The sequence below is a fragment of the Callorhinus ursinus genome, unplaced genomic scaffold, assembly GCF_003265705.2.
Source record: "Callorhinus ursinus isolate GAN/ISIS: 27379988/994484 unplaced genomic scaffold, GSC_fseal_2.0 scaffold4, whole genome shotgun sequence".
Classification (NCBI taxonomy): Eukaryota; Metazoa; Chordata; class Mammalia; order Carnivora; family Otariidae; genus Callorhinus; species Callorhinus ursinus.
The window spans coordinates 79,815,769-79,836,444 of record NW_027397066.1 but is presented as its reverse complement, the minus strand read 5'-3'; the positions used below and the strand labels follow the sequence as shown (position 1 = coordinate 79,836,444).

Sequence of the window (20,676 nt, the reverse complement as noted above, 5' to 3'; positions counted from 1 at the left end):
TACATAAAACTAAGAAGTCCAGAAAAAAAGGGCCCAAGAGCCATGCTCTGACCTTATGGTGATAACTGATTTAGACTCTTCATCTTTCAAATGGTCAGTTTTCAAACTGCCACTCATGCCTATGTCATTAGTACTAGTCCAGTAGTTTCTTTCATCCCAAGTACCTAAGGGGCTTTAGGACAAGTTTTTTGTTCAGAATTCTGAACAAAATAATATGTGATGTTCCTGATTGTAAAATAGAGACCACGTTGTTTTTAAGTGGTAATGATCATCATTAAAACTGAATGGTTCAAGGTGCAGATATCAAATCTATTACAGGGATAAATAGCATAACCCAAATGCTCATTTCTCCATTGTCTGTCTAATAAAACTTCTATTTACTAATGAAGAATAAGCTATAAACAGTAACTTAGCAATGAGTTATTTAGAGGTTACTGCATGCTAGGGAGTGTTGCTAGCCCCTTTTATATATTTTCGGTTTAGTATTCACAATAACCCTATGAAATAGATATTATTCTTTCTCTTTCATAAGTGAAGAAACTAATGTTAGCAGAAATTATTTTCCCTGGACCTGCAACTAGTAAATGGCAGAGCCAGAAATCTGAGCTATGTTTGTTTTCAAAGTCATGTTCTTTCACATAGACAATTATTACCTAATTCTCTAAACATTGTATGCTATTATTTTCCACTCTTTCAAAAACAGCATTATAAATACTATGGAAATACAATATTGGAGGCTCTTGACAAACTATGTACAGGAAATCAAGTTAAGTTACCTTCATTGTTAACAAAATTAATCTTTGCTACTATTACTAACTAAAGTTAACTACTTAACTATTGTCTATATTTAATGTGTGTGTCCTGAAATTATAGAGAAAATCTAGAGTGGGGATTTGCAAACCATGGCCCCCTAGTTGATGCCTGTTTCTGCAAGTAAAGGCATATTGGAACATGGCCAGCCCCATTCATTTATATATTGTCTATGACTGCTTTCACAATAATATTGTGAAGGGCTTCAGAATATACTGTTATGGAACCTGGACTGGATCTCCCAGTGGAAGAACCAAGAGGCACTCGGAGATCTTGGAGGATAGGAGGTTTATTTTAGGCTGGTGGGCTCAGAGGAGAGTGATCTCCAAAGGTCTGAGCCCTGAGCACAAAGGGGGTAATTTATACACTTCTACTTCCGCATACTTGGTACTTTTGGCACCTGAGGGAAGCAGGGCAGGGGGGAGAAGCCGGAAGAGCCCAGGGGCAGGGGCTGGGACTCCTTTGCTGCCTCGGTGGGCCATCTTAAGACACAGATTTCCCTTATCAATACTACGGTGACATAAGGATTATTTTGAGCTGAAGACATTTGAGAGTTAAGAGATGTAAAAAAGGCTTTGTCTGAACTCCCCTTACCTGCCTAAAAGCTAAGCCTCCCCAAAGAGGAGTTATGACTCCTCAACTGTCATAACTCCCTTCCCCAGAATTTCATAACCAGGGAAGATGACTCCTATCAAGAAGTCAGCCCTGGGATAAGAAATTGCCTAAAAAGTAATTGTTACAAAACTATCATATCTCCTATCTATTTTCCTAAGGGTCCATTTATCTTTCCTAAGAGTGATCTGTTTTCCCATAAGTGCCCCTTCTCCTCCAACTTTTCCCACATTAAGATGGTATATAGGCCCCAAATTCTAACCCCCTCTTTAAGCCACATTTTGTGAGCTGGCCTGTGAACAAACAAGAATTAACCTTGTCTTTTCTCTTGCTAATCTGTCTTTTGCCAGTTTAATTTGCAGGCCCTAAGTACAAACTTAAGAGGGTTGAGGAAAAGTTTTCCTCCCTGACAAATGCAATGTCAAATTGTTGCAACAGAGATCTTGCGGCCCACAAAGCCTAAGATATTTTGCTTTATCTGGCATTTCAGAGAAAATCTGCTGACCTCTGGTGAGACTGAGAGATCATTCAGAAAGGGGAAATAGATCTTCACTACCTTTTAGCTTATTTCACAATGAATATGAAGTTTACATGAAAGGGCACAACCGTGTTATTTACTTGCAAATAATCATGTAGATGCTGGAGGAAATTTATAAGCTTGTTTACTGCCATGTTGGCAATGTGGCCCTTGGCAGTAAGAACCTGGATGGCTATTTCTTGTCTTAAAGGAAGTTACTGTATCATTGTTGTAAAATCTCTTTCTATCAAATGTGCCTAATTTAAGTTCCAATCAGATATCTAGTGTGTAGTATACATGTAGACACAATAAATATTCAAAGACATCATCTAGGGCACCTGGGTGGCTCAGTCGTTAAGCGTCTGCCTTCGGCTCAGGTCATGATCCCAGGGTCCTGGGATTGAGTCCTACATCGGGCTCCCTGCTCAGCGGGAAGCCTGCTTCTCTCTCTCCCTCTGCCCCTCCCCCTGCTTGTGTTCCTGCTCTCGCTGTCTCTCTCTGTCAAATAAATAAATAAAATCTTAAAAAAAAGACATCATCTAGAAAATTATTGTTGTTTAATTTCTATTTTTAAATTGTTACAGAGTTTGATTATTTAATAATTACCTATGCATGCTTCCTCTTCTGTGAATTATCTGTTCAAATCTTACTGACCTCCTCATAAATATTTATAAATACTCTATATACATGATTATGTACTTTTAATGCTCTGTGCTGCCTTTGTGGAAAGATTTTTTTAATGCTAGTAATATTTATCTACATTTCTGTTTCTGAGATTTTTCAGTCACTTATACTTCTAGAAGTTCTTAATCTATTCTGTAATTTTCTGTTAAATTATATTTTCTTATAATATGCTATTGTTTGATTATTTTCCTATGAGTTCTTTATTCATACATATAGATTTATGTAGGAATTTATTAAGTGGTATGACCCACCACAAACACACACACATTTTACTTTCACCATATGCTAACAGCCACTATTTCCACCACCACCACAACCAACCAAACAGCTAACCAAATGCCTTGATAAAAAAAAGGCTTTGCCTTTCTCTTCTGGAAGAAGGTAGACGGCTAGGGACTCAGGACCTGAGGAAGAACACAGTGGTGGGTGTCTCTGCTTTTCTTTTTATCTCTTGTATTCCAAACTTGGAGCAGAAGATGCCAGCCACCCAGAAACAAACTTCATCAGAGTTAAAAGAATTGAATGATACAGAAGCTGTTCTCTGACCACAATGGAATCAAACTAGTCAAATAAATAAAGTTAACAGAAAAATCTCTAAACACTTGGAAACTAAACATATTTGTTAATACTCCATGAGTCAAAGGAGTTGACTCAAAAAATACATGGAATTGAAAATAAAAATACAGCATATTAAAATGTGTGTGACAGAGCTAAGGCAGTATAGCTGTATAACCAATAAGAAAACGTAATTCATTATTTTAAAACAACCCACATAGAAATCCTCATGCCCAGATTGTTTCACTGGAAAACCCTACCAGAATTTAGAGGCAATAACACCAATTTTGCACAGGCTTTTCTAAAAAATAGAAGAGAAATTCATTCTATGAAGCTAGTATTACCCTGATACCAAAACCAGATGACAGTATAAAAAAGAAAACTACAGACCAATATTCTTCATGAAAATCAATGCAAAAATCCTTAAAACTCTTTGCAAGTAGACTTCAGCAATATGTAAAAATAATTCTACTTCATGACCAAGTGAGGTTTATTCCAGAGATGCAATGATGGCTCAAATGCAAAAATCAAATATCATCTACCATATTAAGGCAAAAGAAGAAAAATCACATGATCAATTAATACAGAAAAATAATTAGAAAAAATTCAATACCAGTTCTTGATAAAACTGTCAGAAAAGTAACTATATAGAGAAACTTCCTCAACTTGATGATGACCATCTATATAACAGTAAGGAAACAAACTGGCATGGCTAACCTTATACTTAATGGTACAGAACTGAATGCTTTTCCTCTAAGATCAGGAGGAAAGCAAGGATGTCCACTCTCACCACACTTATTCAACATAATGTTGGATATTCTAGCTAGTGTAAGAAAGTAAAAAAGGAAAATAAAAACAATATAGAACCGAAAGGAATACAACTGTCCCTATTTTCAGAAGACATGATTGTCTGCATAGAAAGTAAGGAATCTACAAAAAACTCCTAGAAATAATAAGGAGGGTGTTCAATACGGTCACAGTAAATAAGAAAAATATCAGTCATATTTCCAAATACTAGAAATGAGCACAGGGTCACCAAAATCAGTATAATTCCATTGACACTCACCTCCAAAATTATATACTTAGGTATATATCTAACAAAAAGGATTTGTAGGCTGAAAATTCTACAAGGTTGATGAAAGAAATCAAAGAAAACCTAAGTAAGTAGATACATATTGTGTTTGTGGATCAGAAGACTCAACATAGTAGATATGTCAATTCTTCCCAAATTGATGTAAGTTTTAATGTAATTCCTATCAAAATTCTAACAAGGTTAGTTTTTTTTTTGGTAGGTGTTAACAATATCACTCTAAAATTTATGTACAAAAACAAAAGAACTAGAATAAAGCAATTTTTTTCAAGTTGACATTTTATTTAAATTTCTATATATAAATTTACATACTTAAAGGAAGTAAAGTTGTTTCTTCAAAGAAAATCTAAATGTTGCCAAGAAAGCAATCTTTGCTCATCTTTCAATTTCAGTGCCACTGAAATTTTTTTTTAATGTTGTTTTCGAAAGACAACTCAGTTCAACTCAAGTAACACCTAGATTTTATTTAAGTCAAATAATACTTAGATTTCATTTTAGGAATTATCAGAAGATCACTGACAAATGATTTTTTACCTATAGTAATCCAAGATTTCAACTCAAATTTAGCAATATATTGTCTTTATATACTCCTAGCTTTGATTCATTCCTTTTTCTTAAAGGTTTTATTTAAATTCCAGTTAGTTAACATACAGTGTAATATTAATTTCAAGTGTACAATATACTGATGCAACACTTCCATATGCTACCTGGTGCTCATCACAAGTGCACTCCTTAATCCCCATCACCTATTTAACCCATCTTCCACCCACCTCCCCTCTGGTGACCATCAGTTTGTTGTCTATAGTTAAGAGTCTGATTCTTGGTCTGCCTCTCTATTCTTTTTTACCCTCTGCTCATTTTTTTGTTCCTTAAAGTCCGCATATGAGTTAAATCATATGATATTTGTCATTCTCTGACTTATTTCCTTAGCATTATACTCTCTAGCTCCATCCACATCATTGCAAAATGGCAAGATGTGATTCTTTTTTATGGCTGAGTAATATTCCATTGTGTGTATCACTTCTTTTTTTTTAAATTTAATCAGCCAACATATAATACATTATTAGTTTCTGAAGTAGTGTTCAATGATGCATCAGTTTCATATAACACCCAGTGCTCATCACATCATGTGCCCTCCTTAATGCCCATCACACAGTTATCCCATCCTCCCACCCATCTCCCTTCCCGCAACCCTCAGTTTATTTCCCGGAGTCAAGAGTTTCTCGTGGTTTAGCTCCATCTCTGATTTTTTCCCATTCAGTTTTCCCTCCCCTTATGATCCTCTGCACTATTTCTTATATTCCACGTATGAGTAAAACCATAAAAATATGGAACACTACCTGAATTTGCATGTCATCCTTGCACAGGGGCCATGCTAATCTTCTCTATATTGTTCTAATTTTAGTATGTGTGATGCTGAAGTGAGCACTATACCACAGCTTCTTCATTCATCTGTCGATGGACACCTGGGTTCCTTCCATAGTTTGGCTATTGTGGACATTGCTGCTATAAACATTGAGGTGTTGGTGCCCCTTCAGATTACCACATTTGTATCTTTGAGATAAATACCTAGTAGTGCAATTGCTGGGTCATAGGGTAGTTCTATTTTTAACTTTTTGAAGGATCTCCATACTGTTCTCCACAGTGGCTGCACCAGTTTGCATTCCCACCAACAGTGCAAGAGTGTTCCTTTTTCTCCACATTCTTGTCAACGCTTACTTGTTTCTTGTGGTTTTTGTTTTGGCCACTCTGACAGGTGTGAGGTGATATCTCATTGTAGTTTTGATTTGTATTTCTCTGATGATGAGTGATGTTGAGCATCTTTTTATGTGTCTGCTGGCCATCTGTATGTCTTCTAGGAAAAATGTCTATTCATGTCTTCTGCCTATTTTTTAATTGGATTATTTTTGGGGGGATGTTGAGTTCTGTAAGTTCTTTTTATATTTTTTTATATTTATTTATTTATCAGATATGTCATTTGCAAATATCTTCTCCCATTCTGATAGCTGCCTTTTAGTTTTGTTGTTTTCTTTGCTTGCAGAAGCTTTTTATTTTGATGGAGTCCCAGTAGTTTATTTTTGCTTTTATTTCTCTTGCCTCTGGAGACATGTCTTGAAGGAAGTTTATGGCTGATGTCAAAGGGATTACTGCCTGTGTTCTCCTCTAGGATTTTGATGGTTTCAGGTCCCACATTTAAGTCTTTAATACATTTTGAATTTAGTTTTGTTATGGTATAAGAAAGTGATCCAGTTTCATTCTTTTGCATGTTGCTGTCCAGTTTTCCCAACACCATTTGTTGAAGAGACTGTCCTTTTTCCATTGGATATTCTTTCCTGCTTTGTTGAAGATTAATTGACCATATAGTTGTGGGTTCCCTTCTGGGTTTTCTATTCTGTTCTATTGATCCATGTTTCTATTTTTGTGCCAGTACCATACTGTCTTGATCACCAGAGCTTTGTATATAATTCAAAGTCTGAAATTGTGATGCCTCCAGCTTTGCTTTTTCTTTTTCAAGGTTGCTTTGGCTCTTCAGGATCTTTTGTGGTTCCATACAAATTTTAGGATCATTTGGTCTAGCTCTGTGAAAAATGCTGGTGGTATTTTGATAGAGATTTTATTAAATGTGTAGATTGCTTTGGTAGTGTAGATATTTTAAGAATATTTGTTCTTCCAATCCATGAGCATGGAATGTCTTTCCATTTCTTGGTGTTCTCTTCAATTTTGTTAATCAGTGTTTTATAGTTTTCAGAGTACAGGTCTTTCACTTTTTTGGTTAGGTTTATTTCTAGGTATCTTATTGTTTTTGGAGCAACTGTAAATGGGATTGATTCCTTAATTTCTCTTTCTGTTGCTTCACTATTGGCATATGGAAAAGCAACAGATTTCTGTACGTTGATTTTGTATCCTGAGACTTTATTGAATTTGTTTATCAATTCTAGCAGTTTTTTGGTGGAATCATTTGGGTTTTCTACATAGAATATCATGTCATCTCCAAAGAGTGAAAGTTTGACTTTTCCTTGCCGATTTGGATGCCTTTTATTTCTTTGTGTTGTTTGACTGCTGTAGCTAGGACTTCCAGTACTATGTTAAATAACGGTGAGAGTGGACATCCCTGTCTTGTTCCTGACCATAAAGGAAAAGCTCTCAGTTTCTCCCCATTAAGGATGATATTAGCTGTGGGTTTTTCATAGATGGCCTTTATTATGTTCAGGTATGTTCCCTCTAAACCTACTTTATCATGAGTGGATATTTTACTTTGTCAAATGCTTCTTCAGCATCTCTTGAAATGATCAAATGGTTCTTATCCTTTTATTAAAGTGGTATATCATAGTGATTGATTTGTGAATATTGAACCACCCTTGCAACCCAGGAAAAAAAATCTCACTTGATCTTGGTGAATGATTCTTTTAATGTATTGTTGGATTCTGTTTGCTAGTATTTTATTAAGATTTTTTGCATCCATGTTCATCAGGGATATTGGCCTGTAGTTCTGTTTTTTTAGTGGAGTCTTTATCTGGTTTTGGTGTCAGAATAATGCTGGCCTCATAGAATGAATGTGGAAGTTTTTCTTCCTTTTCTATTTTTTGGAATAATTTGAAAACAAGAGGTATTAACTCTTCTTTAAATGTTTGATAGAATTTGCTTGTGAAGCCATCTGGTCCTGGACGTTTTGTTTGTTGAGAGGTTTTTGATTAGTGATTCTGTTTCTTTGCTGGTTATTGGTCTGCTCAGATTTTCTATTTCTTCCTGTTTCAGTTTTGGTAGTTTGTATGTTTCTAGAAATGTGTCCATTTCTTCTAGGTTGTCCAATTTGTTGGCATGCAGTTTTTCATAATCTCTTATAATTGTTTGTATTTCTGTGGTATTGGTTGTTATTTCTCCTCTCTCTTTATGATTTTATTTATTTGGGTCCTTTCTCTTTTACTTTTGATAAGTCTGGCTAGAAGTTTATCAATTTTATTTTTTCAAAGAACCAGCTCCTGGTTTCATTGATATGTTCTATTTTTTTTTAATTTCTGTATGATTTATTTCTACTCTAATCTTTATTATTTCCTCCCTTCTTCTGACTTTAGGCTTTGTGTGTTCTTTTTCTAGCTCCTTTAGGTGTAAGGTTAGGTTATATATATGAGATTTTTCTTGCTTCTTGAGGTAGGCGTGTATTGCTGTATAATTCCCTCTTAGGACAACTTTTGCTGCATCTCAAAGGTTTTGGACCATTGTGTTTTCATTTCCACTTTTTCCACATATTTTCTTTGATTTCCTGGTTGACCCATTCATCATTTAGTAGAGTGTTGTTTCGCCTTCATGTATTTGTGGTCTTTCCAAATGTCTTTCTTGGGGTTGACTTCCAGTTTCATAGTGTTGTGGTCAGAAAAGGTGCATGGTATGACTTTGATTGTTTTATACTTGTTGAGGCCTGATTTGTGACCTAGTATGTGCTCCATTCTGGAGAATGTTCCATGTGCACTTGAAAAGAATGTGTATTCTGCTGTTTAAGGATGAAATGTTCTGAATATACCTGTTAAGTCCATCTGGTCCAGTGTGTCATTCAAAGCCATTGTTTCCTTGTTGATTCTCTCTTTAGATGATCTGTCCATTGCTGTAAGGTGTTATTTCTCAAAATAAATCAATTTCTTAAATAAATAAATTTTCTCTTCTCTTTTTCTCTCTTCTTCTTCTGAGACTCCTATAATATGAATGTTCCTTTGTTTGATGGAGTTACTGAGCTCCCTAAATCTATTCTCATGTTGCATCATTCTTTTGTTTTGTTTGTTCAGCTTCATTATTTTCCATTATTTTGTCTTCCAGGTCACTAATTTGTTCCTCTGCTTCTTCCAGCCTGCTGTTCATTGCATCAAACCTGTTTCCAAACTCATTTATTACATTCTTCATCAGTGACTGATTCTTTTTTAACTCCTTTATCTCTGTGGAAAGGGTCTCACTAACGTCTTACTCTGTTTTTTTTTAAAGATTTTATTTATTTGTGAGAGAGAATGAGAGACAGAGAGCATGGGAGGGAGGAGGGTCAGAAGGAGAAGCAGACTCCCCACCGAGCAGGGAGCCCGATGTGGGGCTCGATCCCGGGACTCTATGACCTGAGCCGAAGGCAGTCGTCCAACCAACTGAGCCACCCAGGTGCCACTAACGTCTTACTCTTTTCTCAAGCCCAGGGAATATTCTTATGACTTTTGTTTTAAGTTCTCCATCAGGGGTGCCTGGGTGGCTGAGTCAGTTAAACATCTAACTCTCAATTTCAACTCCGGTCATGATTTCAGGGTCCTGAGATCAAGCCCCATGTCGAGCGACATGCTCAGCATGGAGTCTGCTTCAGTTTCTCTCCTTCTGCCCCTCCCCCTGCTTGTGGTCTCTCTCTCTCTCCCCCTCTCAAATAAATAAATAAATAAATTCTCCATCAGGCACATTACTTATATCTGTTTTGATTAGATCTCCGGCTGTGGCCTTGTCTTGTTCTTTCATTTGGGACAAATGCCTCCTCTTGGCTTTTTTTTTTTAAGATTTTATTTATTTATTCGAGAGAGAGAATGAGAGAGAGAGAGAGAGCACATGAGAGGGGGGAGGGTCAGAGGGGGAAGCAGACTTCCTGCTGAGCAGAGAGCCTGATGTGTGACTCGATCCCGGGACTCCAGGATCATGACCTGAGCCGAAGGTAGTTGCTTAACCAACTGAGCCACACAGGCACCCTCCTCTTGGCTTTTTGTCTAAATCTCTGCCTTCTGCTATGTGTTAGAAAAGCCAGTTATGTCTCATTCTCCTGAAATAATGGCCTTGTGAAGAAGAAGCAATGTAGTGCCTAGAGTTTGGCAGTTCAGGGAGTGTCTCTGGTGTTTGCTATGCAAGTTATGCTGTTATGTTTTGGCTGCTCTATCCTTCAGGCCAGTCATCTTCAGAGGCTCTCCTTGCCTGCTATGGGTGGTGTTTGGTTCCTGGCCTGAATGTGTTGAGCTTTAACTAGGTATGCTCTTGTCTGCTTGTGAAGTCAGTCCTGACACCAATTCCACCAGAACTGAGGCCCTGCAGAGCTGATGTGACCGGGAGATGTGGTGTGGGCAGGGTCTGTGCTGGTATTCTGGGGGAGGGTCCTGCTGCTCTGGGACTGAGGCAAGCTTGACTGAGAAGGGCAGTCCTGCCAGAACACAGTGGGGGGTGGGGCTTGGTGTGAGCAAGTTAGGCAGCCAGTGTCCATGCTTAGCTATTTCCCTCAGGTGGCTCTGTGTTTATGTTGGAGGGTGGGAGAAGGAAATGGAGCTGGGCATTTCCTTTGTTCCTGGAGAGGTTTCCCCTTGAAAACTGCCTCTTAGGGACTCCCTTGAGAAGAGCAAATGATCTCTCCACATATGCCCCAGGCATTCTTCAGATTGCTATTTCCACACTGTCTGCCCCCAAGTTGTTTGCTTGCCTTCTCTCCAGGAGCAGGGCAGTGCCCTCATGGCTCCATCCCAACCAAGCCTGGTGACCTTTAAAACTCCAGGCTTTAAGCCCCGCTATTTGCAATAACTCATGAAATTCAGCCCCTGTCATTTTCCAAGCCAATGGCTTTGGGGAAAGGCTCTCCTTGTGTGTTCCCCTGTGTATTCCTGTCTCTCTCACCCTACTTTAAAAGCACAGCTCCCTCCCCTCTACAGCACCCACTATCTATTTCTCCCTTAGACCACATCTCCATACTTCCTACCTTCTTCAATGTGGTCCTTTGTCTCTCTTTAGTTGTGGAGTTTGTTCTGTGAGTCTTCAGTTTGATTTCTGGTGTATTTAGGATGATTTGATAGTTATCTAGTTGGGTCCTCCTATGCCACCGTCATCTTCTGATTCTAGAATAAAGCAATTTTGAAAAAGAAAACTAAAGTAGGAAGAATCACTCTACCCAATTTCAAGACTTATTACAGAGCTGTAGTAATCAAGACTGCATTATATTGGCAGAAGGATAGACACATAGATCAATGGAAAAGAACAGAAAATATAGAAGTAGCCCTGTGCAAATATGCCCAACTGAATTTTGACAATCATGGAAAAACCATTCATTGGAGAAAAGATGGGCTTTCAAAACATGGTGCTGGAGCAATTGGACATTCATATTTTAAATAAATGCATAAATAAATAAGGAAATCTTGGCAAACATCTCGCACCTTATGCAAAAATTAACTCAAAATGTATTGTGGACTTAATTTTAAAACATAAAACTATAAAACATAAGCAAATTGAAGAAAATATTTAGGATCTAGGGCTAGACAAAAAAAAAAAATCTTAGACTAGGCATCAAAAGCACAATCCATAATAGGAAAAAATGATAAACTGGACTTCAAAACTAAAAACTCTTGCTCTTGAGAAAATCTTGCTAACACAATGAAAGGACCTGCTACAGACTGGGAAGACTGTAAGAAAACATCTGCAAATCATATTTAAAAAGGACTATTATCTAGAATATATACGGAACTCTCAAATTTCAACAGTAAAAAACAAACAAAAACAATTCCATTTGAAAATGGACAAAAGACACAATGAGATATTTTGTCAATGAGGATATACAAATGGCAAATAAGTACATGAAAAGATGTTTGATGTCATTAGCCATTAAGGAAGGGAAATGGGAATTAAAAGCACAATGAGATATCACTAAAACCTACCAAAATGGCTAAAATTAAAAATAAATATCAATGATACCAAATTCTGGCAAGAATATGGAGGAACTGGATGATTTATACATGGCTGGTGTGAATGTAAAATGGGAATAATCCAGATGTCTTTCAATAGATGAATGGTTAAAGATACTGTGGTATAGAATTCTACTCAGCAATAAAAAGGAACAAACTACTGAAATTGACAACCTGGATGGATCTCCAGAGAAGTATGTTGACTGAAAAACAAAGCCTATTCCAAAGGTTACATACAAACCCAAAGGTATGCTTTCATTTATATAACATTCTTAAAATACTGGTTGTCAGGGGATAAGGAGGTAGTGGAGGTGGGAGGGTAGTGGTTGGGAACATAAAAGAGTAAGAAGAAGAACCCTGGTGACAACACTGTTTTGTACCTTGATTGTATCAATCTTGGGATCCTGGTTGGGATGTTGTACTATAGTTTTGCAAGTGGTACCACTGGGGGACACTGGATAAAGGGTACATAAGATACCTCTGTATTACTTCTTGTGATTTTATATAAATGTACCTCAAAGTAAAAGTATCTCAAAATAAAAAGTATAATAAGAAAATGGCCTTAACTGGCTATTCCATCCGAAGAATTTCCTGGATGAGGCTTACCTTTTAAAGCTACATAGTGATGAATTTCTCTTACAATTTTCAAATGCAAATGAATAATTCAGCTTAACAAATGTATTTTGAACACTTACTATGATCAAAACAGTGCTAATTAAAATGGTTTGGGTGTGATAATGGATGCGAGGTGGTATGTTAGGAGCTTACAATATATGGAGGGAGACAGAAGCATGTACAAATAACTGTTCTAAGGAAAACAGTAGCAAAGCAGATGGGATGGTTGAAATCTGAGGAAAATCTACTAAAAAACATGAGAAGGATAGCTTACCTACACCTGTGGGTTAGAAATGTATAGGAGTTGTTGTAGAGGAGAGTAGATTGTATGCTCTGAGCAGGGCTTAAGAAGATCAGAAGTATTTCCTTAATTAGTTATACAGATATTTGCATTAATTATGCTGACTGGCTAATAGATGCTTCTGAGAAAATCTGGATTGTGCTGAATTTCTTGTATGATGTTTCATATTTGCTAATTTCCATTCATACCAACAAGTAACATGTGCCCTGATGGCAGTGTTATAATTCCCCTTATGATTTTTGCAGAAGGGATGCTGGCCGTCTTTTTTTGGGCACAACTTTCAAGGTAGACTTAGTGTCCAAAAACCACTAAGTGGTTGCCATGCCATCAGGTGTCAGTGTGGTCAATTAGGACAATGAGCTGAAGTGAAAGTAACAGCCAAGCCTTTTTTCACTTAGAGTGACAGTGCAAACAAAAGGCAAGAAGACAGGCACCACTCCCAGCCCCTTGGTGTTCCATTTTACCCCCAAACAACAGCACAGGGGGAGGGTCAGGGGGATGCGCCAAAAATGGGAGGAATCATCTCACTGATGAGGAGACCCTGACAAAAACTCCTACCTTTCATGGATGTGTGGGCCAGGGGAGGGGAATGGGGGAGAAGCTAGAAGTGGGAAAGCGCTGAGTCAAAGTGGATAAAAGTGACTCAGCTGAGACCCCCAATATGGAGGCCTCCAAATGGACGAGCCTAGGTGAGGAATGCAGAGACGCATATGAGAGTGTGAGCACAACTGAGCCACGGAGATGGTGGGTCTGAGTCACACCCCCACAACCCCACCCTTGTGCAGCTGGATGGGCAAAACCTTGTAATCAGTTGCCTGCTGTTGGGCCTGAAAGTTTAAGGTCACACATACGGATTTAGGCCTGAAGCTAGACTCCTCAGTGTCTACCTAGCATTCTGACTTTGGAAAGGTCTTTTTGGGTCCTACAGCCACATCTACATTTTTTAGTGAACCATTCAGGTAGCAGAATTATTTTCTATTTATTTTGCTATAGTGTCAAGAAATGTGCTAGGTTTGGGCATGATTAAGAATTTAACAATATTATGTTTAAGCAAGTATGAAAAGCTCAGTAATTTTATTTTTCCAGAAGTGTATTAAGTGACTTAGAATTTAATTTAAATAAATAAGTAATCACTGAATCATATCAAAAACCCCAATTTACTGAACCATCCTGGTTGAGAAGCAATGGCCTAAGTGCCACATCCAGGAACACACTGAGTGCCTCCTGCCTCTTCTTTGACATGTTTCATTCCTGGTGTCCCTTTGATACTTTAGAAAGTGACCCTTCTAATGTGGACAATAAGACAATTGCAGGTGATGAGCATTATTTTAGTGTTTTTGCTTTCAAGAAAGTAAATTTATAGTAGGAAGCTTATGTTAAACTGGTCATAAAAATACATACTTCTGTATCACCCACAGCCTAATAAGTATGGCTAGTGCCAGATGTTTCTTAGTGGGAACAAAGAACTTAATTTTAGAAAGAACAATTAGATAACATTCGATACCTGGTCAATCTAATCCCTCTCCCCTAAGTAACCTTTCGTGTAGTTCAAGAGAGTTTTCATTTCCTATGGAAGACCTTCTTAATTTCTTAATATGTAAGCTCTGTGGGAATAGTGTTGAATTGACTAAGCACGATAGCTAAAACATCTGATATACAAGAGATGTTGAACAATTTAAAGGATGAATTTTAGGTCATTATATCTCCAGTATACTACGTACCGTATTTTTCTATTTCAAATCCTATATTTTAAAACTCTGTGCAAGTAAGTTTTTTCCTGTATGTTCTTGCTCCTCTTAAAGTATAGCATTTTATATATATCATATAATATTTTACATATATATCATAGCTATATAACAGTGCTTTAAAATAGATGTCTATCTATCATCTATTTATCTATCTATCTAATCATCTATCTATCTATCATCTATCTCTATCAAGTGCTTTTCTCAAAACAAAACAAAACAAAAAAAAAGGTTACAAGAGCTTGAAAATTGAAAGAATGCCCCTTTGGCACATTTACGCTGACAAATATTCTACTTTTAAACTCTTGGTCTCCTTGTCCAGTCCTGGGGCATCCGGGGATGTCAGCCTTCAAACTGGCTTCAGATCACGAAGGAGTTTCCTGTGTATAGATTGCAGAAAACTGGGAAATAAACCCATGGATGAGCACACATGAAGGAACATGGTGAAAGTCTAATTAATCACTCTTATTTGCATAGTCTTACTTCCCAAGTACATTACAAAGACTAACAGGAAAATAATGACAATGACAGAAATAGGAGGCATCTTTTCCTTTTTTGAATTTTTTGTCTTTAGTTTTCTTTTGTTTTTTGCAGCTTTAGAGTACATAGCTAGATAAGTAACAGAGTAGAGTATGAGAATCATAGGAAAAGATAAAATGGATTGTTCTCATTTCAAAGAATTCTCCTAAGACAATAGATTGTAATGAGTGAAAGCAGTTTTCTGAGTTCTAGGTATAATAAATAAAGTAAAATTAATATTCAAAATTTCTGATATTGCCCTACAAATAGCTACAATGATCTCAGATTTATAGTCAGAGTGACCACATCATTTCTTCCTGAAACCAGAACATTTTGAGTGAATAGGGGAGCTATGGGTAATTATGCCTGGGCAATAGACATACACAGATTGTTCCAGCCAAACAAATACATGTAGTCATGACCTGACAGTGTCCTGTTAATTAAGCTAATTACTGAATTCAATCAAGTTTGAAGTTTTAGTTTAATTGTTTGCTTTCTTTGATTTCCTTCTCTTTTGTTCTGGTCGTTCATACTGGCTAGTAAGTTTTTCCCTCAGATCCTCACATGGCTGACTCCTTCTTATCATTAAAATTTTAGCTGTAATGTCTCAATTTTAGAGAGCTCTTTCCTAGAGCACCTTATCTAATGCCATCCATGCCAATATATCTTTTTTGTTTGTTTGTTTTCTTCTCTTCATAGTTGAGATCATGATCTAAATTTATTTCATTATTTATTTACTTGCTAATTGTCTGTCCCTCCCAATCAAATGTAAGCCCCCTAAGAAAGGGACCTTCCGTGTTGTACACTGCCAAGTCTTTAGAACATGGAAGAATTTCTGGCTCAATAAAAATGTGTTGAGTTTATGAACAAATAACTAACAAACCATCATTACTATCTTATATTGGTGTTTAGATTTGGAACTGTAAGGAATGGGAAATATTTTGAATTTAAGGTGTAGGTTATTTGACATTTCTATGTTTTTATGATTTCATGGTTCTGGAAAATCTAAAGATTTGGTTGTGTTAACTAGACTTAAGAAATTTGAGTCATTTGACTAAAAGACAAAAATTGTGGCTTAGGGTGGAATATCCTAACAGTTTCCATTTTTTAATCTGTTCAGATTATAATTTACTTTAGATTCTTAGTTCACTTTATAGCAGCTGAAAATAATCACAGAACATGTGAGGGATTCCAAAGGTGAATACCTCACACATGCAGGTTTTACAATGAATAGCACTCATTCTGCCTTGTTAGAGAGGTACAGAAATAGCCAAGTAGCCCCTGTACGAAGGGGGAGATTTAACTGGTTTGTAGACCCTGGATGTTTCTAAGTCAGTTTTATCAATATGCAATTACAACTCTGAAACTCATCTATCACCCACTGTAGTGGGAGACAGCTTGAAATTCTAACTGGCAGATCCTTCTCCTTTCTTGTTGAACACAGCTCATAAATAACTCTACAGAACTGTCCCTGTTATTTCAATATTAGTGGCATCAAAATTCTTTGACAAGCACATTATATGCCATTGAAAGAAATAGGGGGGGAATCCTTTCTGAGATGGATTGATTTTTCTGGAGACTTTGCATCTTTTTCAAATTAAAAAAACATATTAGAAAGAGTAAGACTAGTCTGTCTTCTTCTGGAGTGGCTGACAGTTTGTAGGTGACCAATAAAAATTATTGAATGAATCAATGAAAAAATGAAAAAAAAAAGAAAAAAGAAAGAATAAACTCTTAAGATACTACTTATTTTTTTTATTTTTTAAAGATTTTATTTATTTATTTGAGAGAGAGAGAGAGAAACAGCATGAGAGGGGAGAAGGTCAGAGGGAGAAGCAGGCTCCCCGCTGAGCCGGGAGCCTGATGTGGGACTCGATCCCAGGACCCTGGGATCATGACCTGAGCCGAAGGCAGTCGCTTAACCAACTGAGCCACCCAGGCGCCCAAGATACTACTTATAACTAGACCAAGAATATGGCTATTCCACAAATGAAACTTTTTGTTTTACAGACTGCAGATTTCTTAAAACAGCTATAAAAGAAAAATTATTAGAAATAGCTTCATTTTTTTTTTAGATGACATAATCGTCTAGCTTGGTCGAAATACAGTAACAGAGCTAGAACTCTACATAAACAAAGAGGGAAAATTTAATATTTGAAGGACAGTTTGAAAGGGCAACCTGTCTAAAATTCTCTTACGCCCTATTGTCCTTACTTCTCCAATTTTTCTTTGCCCCTAAAATATTACCTTTAGTTAGAATTTTGTCCACAATATGTCTTTGAAAAAAGATTATTCTATCTCTCTACACTTTGTTTTCTTTTCCGTGCTCACTCTCTTTCCTACATTATTAATAAAAGTATTTTAAGTTGGAGGTGTTCAGTGAATCCCTGGTGACATCTTTATAAACAGTATTTTAAAGGTTATTTCTAGATCTTAGTTAAATGTTATTAAGCCTTTAGGGAAAGTGGCAAGGATACTCAGTGATACAGAGTTAGAATCTTTTAAATATGGGGAAATTTCTAGTTATAAATAATTAAGAAAAAATGCTTCTGATTCCTGACAAGATGATCTAGCATGGCTGCTGGCTTACTCCTTAAACTGAGAACCAGAAATGGAAAAGAGAATGACACTAAGAATTCAATAACCTAAGACACATGGTAAGAAACTTCTGGGGAAAGAAGACATTTAGGGTCACATCTGCAATGTGGACATTGAGAGTTCAGGTCAGAGCAAAAATAGGTGCCTCAAACTGGGGGAGAGCTTTATAGTTGTGCATTTCCTTCTTCCATATTCAATCATGGGGTGGGGAGGGAGAGATAATTGCCAGTATCTGAATTATTATGGGACAGAAAAACTATGGTATCACAGCAGAACTAGCCAGAGGTGAACAGGGTCACATCAGCATGATGTTGGGGTACAGCTGAGGTGAAGAGCACATAGTATCTTTATCAAGTAAGTAGGTGAGCTCTGAAGTATTTTCTTCTCCCACTCTTCATTTAGGTGCCTTTAAATGAGGGAAGTAGATCAGGGCAAAGAATAATGCCAGGGACCAAAAAAGAGATACTGGAAAATATCAATACAAAGAAGAGCTGTGATACTGATTTTAAACTTAAGCAAAATAAAATCTAAAAGAGCATCATGTTGATCAAGGGATGGGAATTTTTGCTTGAGACAGGGTAACCACAAGAGGGTGGCATGTGGGAAGGGAGTGGATTGGAGGTGGTTGAGCAGATTGTAATAGTAGAAACTCGCTTCCCTGAGATGGGTCCCAAGTAATGTAGCCACACCCTAAATCACCACAGGGGCAAAATCTCTGTGCCATGTTTGGTTCCTCTCTTATGTGACTAATAACCAGTCAATGTAGCTGATATATCCAGAGGAATATAAGCCCACAAGAAAGTAGCACCTTATAAATGAAGAATGTATTAATTGAAACAAAGAAATAATTAGATTGAAGCGAAGAAATACAACTCAATAGCAAAGAAAGAAACAATCCTATTAAAAATGGGATTAGGAACTGAAAAGACATTTTTTTTTCCTAAGAGGACACACAAATGGCCAACAGGTCCATGAAAAGGTGTTCAACATCACTAAGCATCAGGGAATGCAAATGAAGACCTATAATGAGATACTACCTCACACCCGTTAGAATAGCTATCATCAAGGAGACAAAAGATAGCAAGTTTTGATGAGGTAATGGAGAAAAAGGAACACTTGCGCCATTTTAGTGGAATGTACATTGGTTTAGCCAGTATGGAAAACAGTATGGAGTTCCTCAAACAAACAAACAAATAGAACTACTATATGATCCAGCAGTCCCACTACTGAGTGATCTTGCATGGCTGTTGGAAATGAAAACAGGATATTGAAAAGATGTCTGTACTCCCGTGTTTATTTCAGCATTATTCATGATAGCCAAGATATGGAAACAACCCAAGTGTCTGTCAGAAAGTGAGGCATAAATGTACACACACACACACACACACACACACACACACACACACAGGACTATTATTCAGCCATGAGAAAGAAGGAAATCCTGTCATTTGTACCATGAATGGACCTTAAAGGCATTAATTTAATATTAAAAAAGAAATAATTAGATGGATGTAAGAGTTAATGCATTTAGCCAATAAATATTTATTCCTTTTTATCATGTTAAAGTACAGCACCAAAAAAGTGAAAAGACAACCTACAGCATGGGGGGAAATTTCTGCAGTAAGTGTACCTATTTACTAAATCATACATGTGACAGAATATATATATATATATTATTTATATATATATATATATATATATATAAACTCTTAAAACTCAATAACCAAAGACAAATGACACAATTTAAAAATGGGCAAAGGATCTAAATGGACATGTTTTTTTCAAAGAAGATATACAAATGGCTAAAAAGTACTTGAAGAATGCTTGATGTGATTAGACATCAGGAAAATGCAAATGAAATCACAGGATACCACTTCACAGACACTAGCATGGTTATAATAAAAAGGGCAGAAAATTGCAAGTGTTGGTAGGATGTGGAGAAATTAGAATCATCATATGTAGCTGGTGGGGATGTAAAGAGTTCACTTGCCAACTCTACGTATCATAACCCCTTCAGGTCAATGAAAAGGGAGAAATGGAGAGCCAGGGACATTCCTCTTCTTTATCACTCAAGTAAGAGTTCTCCCAGGAAGCTCCTCAGGTGACTTCCGCTTCAATACTATTGGCCAAAATCAGATCACGGGGCACAGCCGCCCAGAAAGAGATTAGGGACCTGAAGAATATGACGATTTTGATTTACTCTGATCAGCGGTCCTCAAAGTATGATCTGGGAACACGTCCCTTTTAGGGGATCTGAAAGGTCAACACTGTTTTCAGAACAATACTAAAATGTTATTTACCTCCTTTGCTCTCATTTTTTCCTCAAGTGTACAGTGGAGTTTCCCAGAGACTACATGACATGTGATAATTATAAGGTTAATGATCTGGTGGCTATGGGATGTATGTATGCTCATGCATTTTTATGTTTTAAATGTCTCAGTTTTTAATTTCTAATACAGTGAATATCAATCGATTCAACCAACACAAAAGCTCTTTGGTGTCCTTAAAACTTTTGAAAGTGTAATAAGGCTTGAGAAAAAAGGTTTCAAAACTGCTGGCTTAGACTAATCAAGATCCTTAAACTGCTAGGAAGATCACTGCATTTAACAAACTGGAGTTTTATTAGCAAAGACGATGGAGGGTTTGGCACTGAGAAGGAAGATGATGAAGTCTGATCAGTCTATGTAAGAAAACAAAATTATAGGACTATTCTCGAATTACAAGCACTTAACTTCTAAGTGAATTATTGGAAAAATGACCACAGCATTATATTAAAAATTGGTATATCATGAGCAAGTAGGATTTCATTCTGGAATGCAGAGATGGTTCATCGTCAGAAAATGTATTAATGTAATTGGACACATAAATAGCCTAAATTAGTTAAAATCATATGATCAACTCCATAAGTGATAAAGCTCAAAGTCAGTTTTATAATAGTAAGGATCAGAAAATCATAAACTAAA

At 36.8% G+C, this 20,676-nt stretch overlaps 1 long non-coding RNA gene and 1 other non-coding gene across 4 annotated transcripts in view; both read right to left on the bottom strand.

Annotated features, from left to right (window-relative positions):
* Positions 1–20,676, bottom strand: part of LOC141372637 (uncharacterized) — a 309,547-nt gene that overhangs the window by 54,080 nt on the left and 234,791 nt on the right. For all 3 annotated transcript variants that reach the window (XR_012377985.1, XR_012377984.1, XR_012377986.1), the window contains one exon: positions 10,960–11,095. This is a non-coding gene — a long non-coding RNA (uncharacterized lncRNA). The remainder of the gene's footprint in view (positions 1–10,959; positions 11,096–20,676) is intronic.
* LOC112825517 (U6 spliceosomal RNA) lies at positions 5,591–5,697 on the bottom strand. Its single transcript, XR_003208717.1, has one exon. It is a non-coding gene; the product is annotated as a U6 spliceosomal RNA (small nuclear RNA).